Source organism: Herpailurus yagouaroundi, unplaced genomic scaffold, assembly GCF_014898765.1.
Source record: "Herpailurus yagouaroundi ecotype Mexico unplaced genomic scaffold, PumYag 165, whole genome shotgun sequence".
NCBI lineage: Eukaryota > Metazoa > Chordata > Mammalia > Carnivora > Felidae > Herpailurus > Herpailurus yagouaroundi.
The window spans coordinates 30991950-31000469 of record NW_024412406.1 but is presented as its reverse complement, the minus strand read 5'-3'; positions in this window follow the sequence as shown (position 1 = coordinate 31000469).

Sequence of the window (8520 nt, the reverse complement as noted above, 5' to 3'; positions counted from 1 at the left end):
ATTCCTTGAGTGGTATGGACATTTAATAATATTAATTCTTCCAATCTATAAATACAAAAAATATTTCTATTTATTTATGTCATCTTGAATTTCTTTCATCAACGTTCTATAGTGTTTTAGGATATAGATTTTTCAAGTCCTTGGTTTAATTTATTCCCGAGTGTTTCATTCTTTTTGATACTATTATAAATAGGATTTTTTTTTAATTTCTCTTTCTGCTTGTTCATTATTAATGTATATAAATGTAACTGATTCTTGCATATTGACTTTGTATCTTACAACTTCACTGAATTTATTAGTTCTAACGGTTTTTGGTAGAGTCTTTAGTGGTTTCTATAAATAGTATCATGTCATCAGCAAATAGTGACAGTTTTACTTTTCCCTTACATATTTAGAATTTTAAAAATTTATTTTCCTTGTATGATTGCTGTGGCTAGAACTTCCAGTATTGTATTGTATAAAAGTGTTAAGAGTGGAAATCCCTGTCTTCATCCTGATCATATAGGAAAAGTCATTTTTCACTACTGAGTATGGTGTTAGCTGGGGGGGTATCATGCATGGCATGGTATTATATTGACGTATGTTCCTTCTACGATGATTCATTGAGAGTTTTTATTATAACCAAAATTTACGTTTTGCCAAATGATTTTTCTGCATCTAATGAAATGATCAGATGATTTTTATCATTTACTTTTTTTAATATGGTGTATCACATTCATGGATTTATCAATGTTGAGCCAAATTTGGGTCTCTAGAATAAATTCTATTTGATCATGGTAGTGTTGAATTTAACTTGCTCCTATTTTGTTGAAGATTTTTACATTTATGTTCATCAGTGATATTGGACCATGGTTTTCCTTTCTTATAGTGCCCTTGTCTGGTTTCGATATCTGGTAATGGTGGCATCGTAAAATGAGTTTTGAAGTGTTCTCTCTTCTATTTCTTGGAAGAATTTGAGAAGTATTGATATTTGTTCTTTAAATGTTGGTAGAATTCACCAGTGAAGCCACCTGGTCCTAGAATTTTCATTCTTAGGAGTTCTTTGATTACTGATGCAATTTTCTTACTATTTTCTCTTCTTAATGAATCAATCTTGGTTAGTTGTACGTTTCTAGAAATATATTCATTTCTTCTAGATTATTTAACTTATTGGCAAGTAATTATTCATAGTAGTTGCTTATGATCCATAGTATTTCTGGCATCAGTTGTAATGTCTCTTCTTTCATTTATGATTATTTTTCCTTCTCTCCTTTTTTTGCTTACTTAGTCTGACTAAGGTTTTATCTCTTTTGTTTGTCTTTTTTTTAAGCTCTTAATTACATTAATCTCTTCTATTGTCTTTTACTCTTCATTTATTTCTAATAGGTAATCTATCTCCCAATTGACTGCATAACGGATATAGTTAAACAAATAAAAGCAAACGGATAAAAAAAAAAAGGTGATATGCTATGAATTGCAGATGGAATCATGACAAATTGTCTTAGACACCTGATGGTATTTTCTAGAAACATGATCCACAAAGGAGTCATTGCTTCTGTGACTTCTTCTTTGACTCCTGAGAGAATTTTACTTCTTTTCCAGTTCTTGGCAATATTTAAGACAGTCGAGCTGTCAGATAAATAACTCGTGGAGGGCAGTGTCATGTTAATTTACCTATGTTTAAATAGAGTGGCATCTGATATTAAAATGACCAAGAACTCTTACTTCTATCTTTCCTTGAGTAAAAAGCCGATATAATCTCTCATAAGGTAAACATCTAATTTGTTTAAATCATCTTTTTTTTGAAAATAAATAATCACCTTTTTTCATAGAGAGAAAGGAATGTTTTTCCCCTTTAAGCATGCTCGTTTTACTAAAGAACACACTTAAAAGTCCTGCTTTGTGCTGCCAGCACTCTGTCTAGTTGCACTCATTGCATTCTGCATTTTATGCATATTCCCTAGCGTTCCGCTAAGGAATATATACTAATCATTACAGAGAACCGAGAAATGTTGCTTCATCTAAAGTCATCATGACAACATAAGAAATAATACCCTGAAGACCTGTCCCTAAAAAGTAACTAAAATTTAGTTTCATACATTATAGATTTGTTATGATGGTGAATGATTTTTACTTTAAATAAGTAAGAAAGCCAGAAACGAGAACTTCAAAGCAGGAATTTCATGCTCTGAACCCTGGCATTCCTCAGATCCTTCAATAGAAGCCTCAAATGATCTTATATAAAACGGACTTTGTACCTGGGCAACTTTTCCCCTCCCCGAACTGAAAGAGCCAGGCGTATCCAGAACCATTAAATGGATGATTTTATACTCAGCACTTGAATCAAAGCAAATGAAAAATAATTTGCTCAGCACATGACAACTATGTCAGAAATATTCCTCAGTCAACCTATGTATGTGCCTATATTCCCTTTACAACATTTATTTTTTTTTTTAATTTTTTTTTTCAACGTTTATTTATTTTTGGGACAGAGAGAGACAGAGCATGAACGGGGGAGGGGCAGAGAGAGAGGGAGACACAGAATCGGAAACAGGCTCCAGGCTCCGAGCCGTCAGCCCAGAGCCCGACGTGGGGCTCGGACTCACGCGAGATCACGCGAGATCTCGCGAGATCGTGACCTGGCTGAAGTCGGACGCTTCACCGACTGCGCCACCCAGGCGCCCCCCTTTACAACATTTAAAAGTGCCTTGTCTTGCTTATTCTTCTCACGCAAATGCAGACCTGTCCTTGTGCCCCAGTGTATCAGAGACATGACAGTTATTTGATTTCTTGGCCACAGCTGTCCTCATTGATGCTGATGTATGGATTGCCATGTTTGCTTTATCTGGCTTTGAGACTTCTCTGTTGAGGATCATTGTCTTAGAGAGGTCTAAATGTTACAATATTTACCTTAGAATGGTTGTTCCATTTTTTTTTTTTTTTTTTTTTGTACAAATAACAGCTAACATCTATAGAGTATTATAAATGTGTGGAACAGTCTTATAAGCTCTTTATAGGAAACTTACTTTATCCTCATGTAACTCAATGAGACATTGCTAGTATTATCAATGGTGGTTTTTACAGATGCAAAAACAGATTCTTCAAAATAACTTGCCTATAGTCATCTAGCCAGCAAGTGACAGATCTGGGCAGGATGACTCTGGCCCTAACCCTTTAGCTGCTGAAAAGACACCCCAAAGGTCTAGCGGACTGAGATGTAAAGGGAAAATGGAACTTTTCCCAGTGGCGGTATGCATACCAGTGATGACTATTTCAAGGTTATATACAAACAGAAATGTTACTGTATTACACTTATTTCTCTATCACTCAAATAGGAACTGAACATGGTCACAACAGCTGACTCTGTGGACTTAGTTCAGACTCATGCTCTGCCATGATAAAAAGAACCATCTTAGAGTGGAATTCTTATTCTAGATAGCTCTTAGCACGATCCATCCGTCCTTGGAAAAAATCTCTTCAGTAGTGTTCAAGGCCAACACACTGCCCTCAGAGAGCTTACAATTTAGCATATTCCAAAGACATCCAGTTATGATGCTGGGCACTGCCTCTTTTGCTGAGACTCTTGCCATCATTTGCTTGAACCTGTTTCCCTATTGTGGTGATGGGTGTAATGTTAGGGCATTCATGATTTTCTGCTTTTCTTGGCCATTGAAGACCTCAGTTCTAGAATAATGGTGCAGACTCATGGCAATTAGAAACATCCCACTGACAGTACAACCACCTCAGGCGACATTAGCCTTATCCTCATACATATTATCATTTTCATTTGTTCCATCCTGACAGTGATTGGAAGGTTTTGAGACATTCAAATAATTCTTCTTCTATCATAACCAAAATTTTACACATGATGCCAGAATTTTTTTGAATTTCTCTGAATTCTAAGGAAATGAAGGAATTGGAAAATCTGTATTAGTCAATGTTCTCTGGGGACACAGAATGAATGGGATGCCTATATACATAGAGAGACTTATCTTAAGTAATTTGTTCCTGAGATTGTGGAGGCTGGTAACTTCAGAATCCATAGGGGAGTCACAGGCAGGAGACTCAGGAAGAGTTGTAGTCTGAGCCCCAAAGGTCTTTCATTCTCGATTTCCCTCTTGTTCAGAGGAAGTCAGTCTGTGTTCTATTTACGCCTTCAACTGATTGGATGAGCCCCACCCACATTATAGAAGGTAATCTGCTTCACTCCAAGTTTTCCATTTTAAATGCTAATCTCATCCAAAAACACCTTCACAAAAACATCACAATAATATTTGACCAAATATCTAGGCACCATGGCCCCACCAAGTTGACACAAAATTAGCCATCACATCATCCTATTTAAACTATTTTTGTGTGTGGAGTCTGAGACTAATTTATTGAATACATGTCCTTAGCTCTTCCTTAGATGAGTCACTTTGTGATAATTTTATTCCATCGTGACTACAATTTGGATGAATTTCAAAATGATTATGCAGAGCAAAAAGAGCCAGTCCCAAAAGTTTTATATTATATGTGAGTTTGGTGAAATCCGAATAAGTTCTTTGATTATACTGAGGTCAATTTCTGGTTTTGTTCTGCAATGTACTTATGGAAGAGATTAGCCACCCCAAATAAGTCAATCTTGATTCCAACAATATGACATTCTGGAAAAGACAAAGCTATGGAGACATTAAAAACATCAATGGTTGGGGGTGCCTGGGTGGCCCAGTCAGTTAACAGTCCAACTTCAGCTCAGGTCGTGATCTCATGGTTCATGGGTTTGAGCCCCACATCGGGCTCTGTGCTGACAGCTCAGAGCCTGGATCCTGCTTCAATCCTGTGTCTCCTTCTCTCTCTGCCCCTACCCTGCTTGTGTTCTCTGTCTCTCATAGATGAATAAATGTTAAAAAAAATTTTTTTTTAAATCAGTGGTTGCCAGAAATTAGATGGGCAGAGAGAGGTGATTAAGATCATAGAGAATTCTTAGAGCAGCGACTCTACTTGTATGATACTATGATGTGGATACACACTATTGTTAAGTTGTAAATCTATGAAATGTAGAAGGCCAAGGGAAAACCTTCCTATAAACTATGGCCTTTAGGTTTATGTAGGTTCAACAATTGTAGAAAATGTACAACTCTGATGAGGAATGTTGATAATGGAGGGGGCTATGCATGTGTGGGGTAAGGGAGAATATTGGAAATCTCTGTATTTTCCTCTCAGTGTTTCTGTGAATCTAGACCTATTCTAAAAGATAAAGTCGATTTTATTATGAAAGTTAGAGAAAATAGAGGAATTGTAAAATATGTTACTAATCTTAAGAAAACAAAGAGCTATATAAGAAACTGACAAGGAAAAGTATGTTACCCATGATAGAGGGTTGTCTCACAATGATCAAAGGTCTAGTTCATCAGAGACATTATATTGATTGGATAAGCAACTATTTAAAAAAAATCAAAATTTATCAAGTAAAAAACCGAGGGTACAGAGATACAGACAAACCTAAAACAATAGTTGTGGATTTTTACACTCCTCTCTCAGAAATTGATAAAATAAGTAGACAAAAGTTAATAAAAATGTATAATATCTCTACAAAATTATTATCCGAATGAATCTACTGAATTTATAGAAAACTACACCCAAATGCAGAATTCACATACTTTTCGAGGACACATGACTTACTAACAAAGCTAGACCACATAAGGGCTATAAGATACATTATGTCATTAAAGTCAGACAAAATTATACAGAGTATGTTCACTGTTCACAGTAGAATTAAACAACAAAAGGGAAATATCTAGAAAAATCTAAAATATGTAGAAATTAATAAACACGTTTCTATTTAACTCATGAGTCAAGGAAGAATTTATATGAACACTTGGAAATGATGGGGCGCCTGGGTGGCGTAGTCGGTTAAGCGTCCGACTTCAGCCAGGTCACGATCTCGCGGTCCGTGAGTTCGAGCCCCATGTCAGGCTCTGGGCTGATGGCTCAGAGCCTGGAGCCTGTTTCCGATTCTGTGTCTCCCTCTCTCTCTGCCCCTCCCCCGTTCATGCTCTGTCTCTCTCTCTGTCCCAAAAATAAATAAAAAACGTTGAAAAAGTAATTAAAAAAAATAAATAAATAAAGGAAATGTTCATTTACGAGGCACCTGAGTGGCTCAGTTGGTTAAGTGTCCTACCTTGGCTGAAATCATGATCTTGTGCTTTGTGAGTTGGAGCCCTGCATTGGGCTCTGTGCTGACAGCTCAGAGCCTGGAGCCTGTTTCGGATTCTATGTCTCCCTCTCTCTCTGCCACTTCCCTGCTCACGCTCTGTTTCTCTCTGTCTCTTAAAAATAAATAAACATTAGGGGAGCCTGGGTGGCGCAGTCGGTTAAGCGTCCGACTTCAGCCAGGTCACGATCTCGCGGTCCGTGAGTTCGAGCCCCGCGTCAGGCTCTGGGCTGATGGCTCAGAGCCTGGAGCCTGTTTCTGATTCTGTGTCTCCCTCTCTCTCTGCCCCTCCCCCGTTCATGCTCTGTCTCTCTCTGTCCCAAAAATAAATAAACGTTGAAAAAAAAATTTAACATTAAATAAATAAACATTAAAAAAATTTTTTTAAAGAAATATTCAGTTAGAATGATAAAACAAAACATTAAAATTATAGAGCAAGACAATAGATCAATGAAACAGAACAGAGACAGAAGTAGACCCACACAGAAAAAGGGGCAAAGGAAATTCAATGGAGAAAGGATATTTTTACAATAAATTGTGTTTACAACAACTGGACCTCTACATGCAATAACAAAAAATGAATCTAGACACAAACCTTACTTCTTTCACAAAACTTAACTAAAAATGGGCTATAGACACAAATGGAAAATGAAAAGTATAAAGTTCCTAGAGGATTACATATAAGAAAATCTAGAGGACGTTGGGTTTGGATATGATTGTACAACATCAAAAGCATGACCAATGAGGGGCACCTGAGTGGCTCAGTCAATTAAGGATCTGACTCTTGATTTTGGCTCAGGTCATGATGTCATGGATTATGAGAATGAGCCTCACATAAGGCTCCATGCTCCCAACATGGAGGTCGCTTGGGATTCTCTCTCTCCCACTCTCTCTGCCCACCCCCACTCACATTTTCTCTTTCAAAATAAATAAATAAACTTAAAAGTAAGTAAGTAAATAAATAAATGATTTTAAAAAGCATGACCAATGAAAGGAAAAATTGGTAAGTTGGACTTCAAACAAATTACAAATTCTGCTCCATGAAAAACATGATTAGGAGAATGAAAAGAAAAGTCACATACAAGGAGAAATATTTGCAAAAAATTTTAAAACGTAGTTGATAACTGGTAACCTAGATACACAAAGAATTCTGAAAATTCAACAATATGAAAAAGAAATTTAATGGGGAAAAGATCTGAGCAAAGAAGATATACAAATGGAAAATGAAAATATGAAAAGATGCTGAACAGCATATGCCATTAGATAATTGACAAAGCAAAAATGGGATTCCAAATATACACCTGTAGAACTGCTAAACTTCAAGCACTACAGTTAGTGTTCTTTGGTATTTACTCAGATGAGTTGAAAACTTACGTCCACCCAAAAACCTGCACATAAATGCTTACGGAAGTTTTATTCATAATTGTCAGAAGTTGGAAGCAACTAAGATATCCTTCAGCAGGTGAATAAACTGCGGTACATCCCACAAGAGAATATTGGTACATCCCACAAAAGAATATTATTCTATGGAAACAGCCCAAGTATCCATTAGTTGGTGAGTGGATAAAGAAGAGGGGATAGACTCAGCCATAAAAAAGAACGAAGCCTTGCCATTTGCAACAGCATGGCTAGAGTTATAGAGAATTCCCACTAAGCGAAATAAGTCAGTCAGAGAAACACAAATACCATATTTCACTTATAGGTGGAATTTAACAAAATAAGCAAAGGAGAAAAAAAATAGAGGCAAACCAAGAAACAGTCTCTTAACTGTAGAAAAAAACTGATGGTTCCCAGAGGAGAGGTGTGTGGGAAGATGGGTTAATTAGATGATGGAGATTAAGGAGGGCATTTGTAAGGAGCACTGGGTATTGTATGGAAGTGTTGAATGACTATATCATACACCTGAAACTAATATTGCACTGTATGTTAACTGACTGGAATTTAAATAAAAATTTAAAACATAAAACAAAAGAAATGAGCTATTAAATCAAGGAAAACATGGAGAACTTTAAAAGCGTATTACTAAGTCAAAGAAGCTAGTCTGAAAAGGCAACCTACTATATTATTCCAACCACATGACATTCTAGAAAATGCTAAGCTATGGAGACAGTAAAACGATCAGTGGCTGCCAGGGGCTTGGGAGGAGGAAGGGCAATAAATGGAGCTCAGGGGATTTTTAGGGCAGTGAAACTATTCTATATGATACAAATGGACACACATCGTTATACATATACCAAAAGCCATAGAAAGTACAGCACGAAGAGTATGATATAAACTAATGTAAACTATGGACTTGAGTTAATAATATTATATCAATATTTGTTCATCATTTTCAACAAATGTAG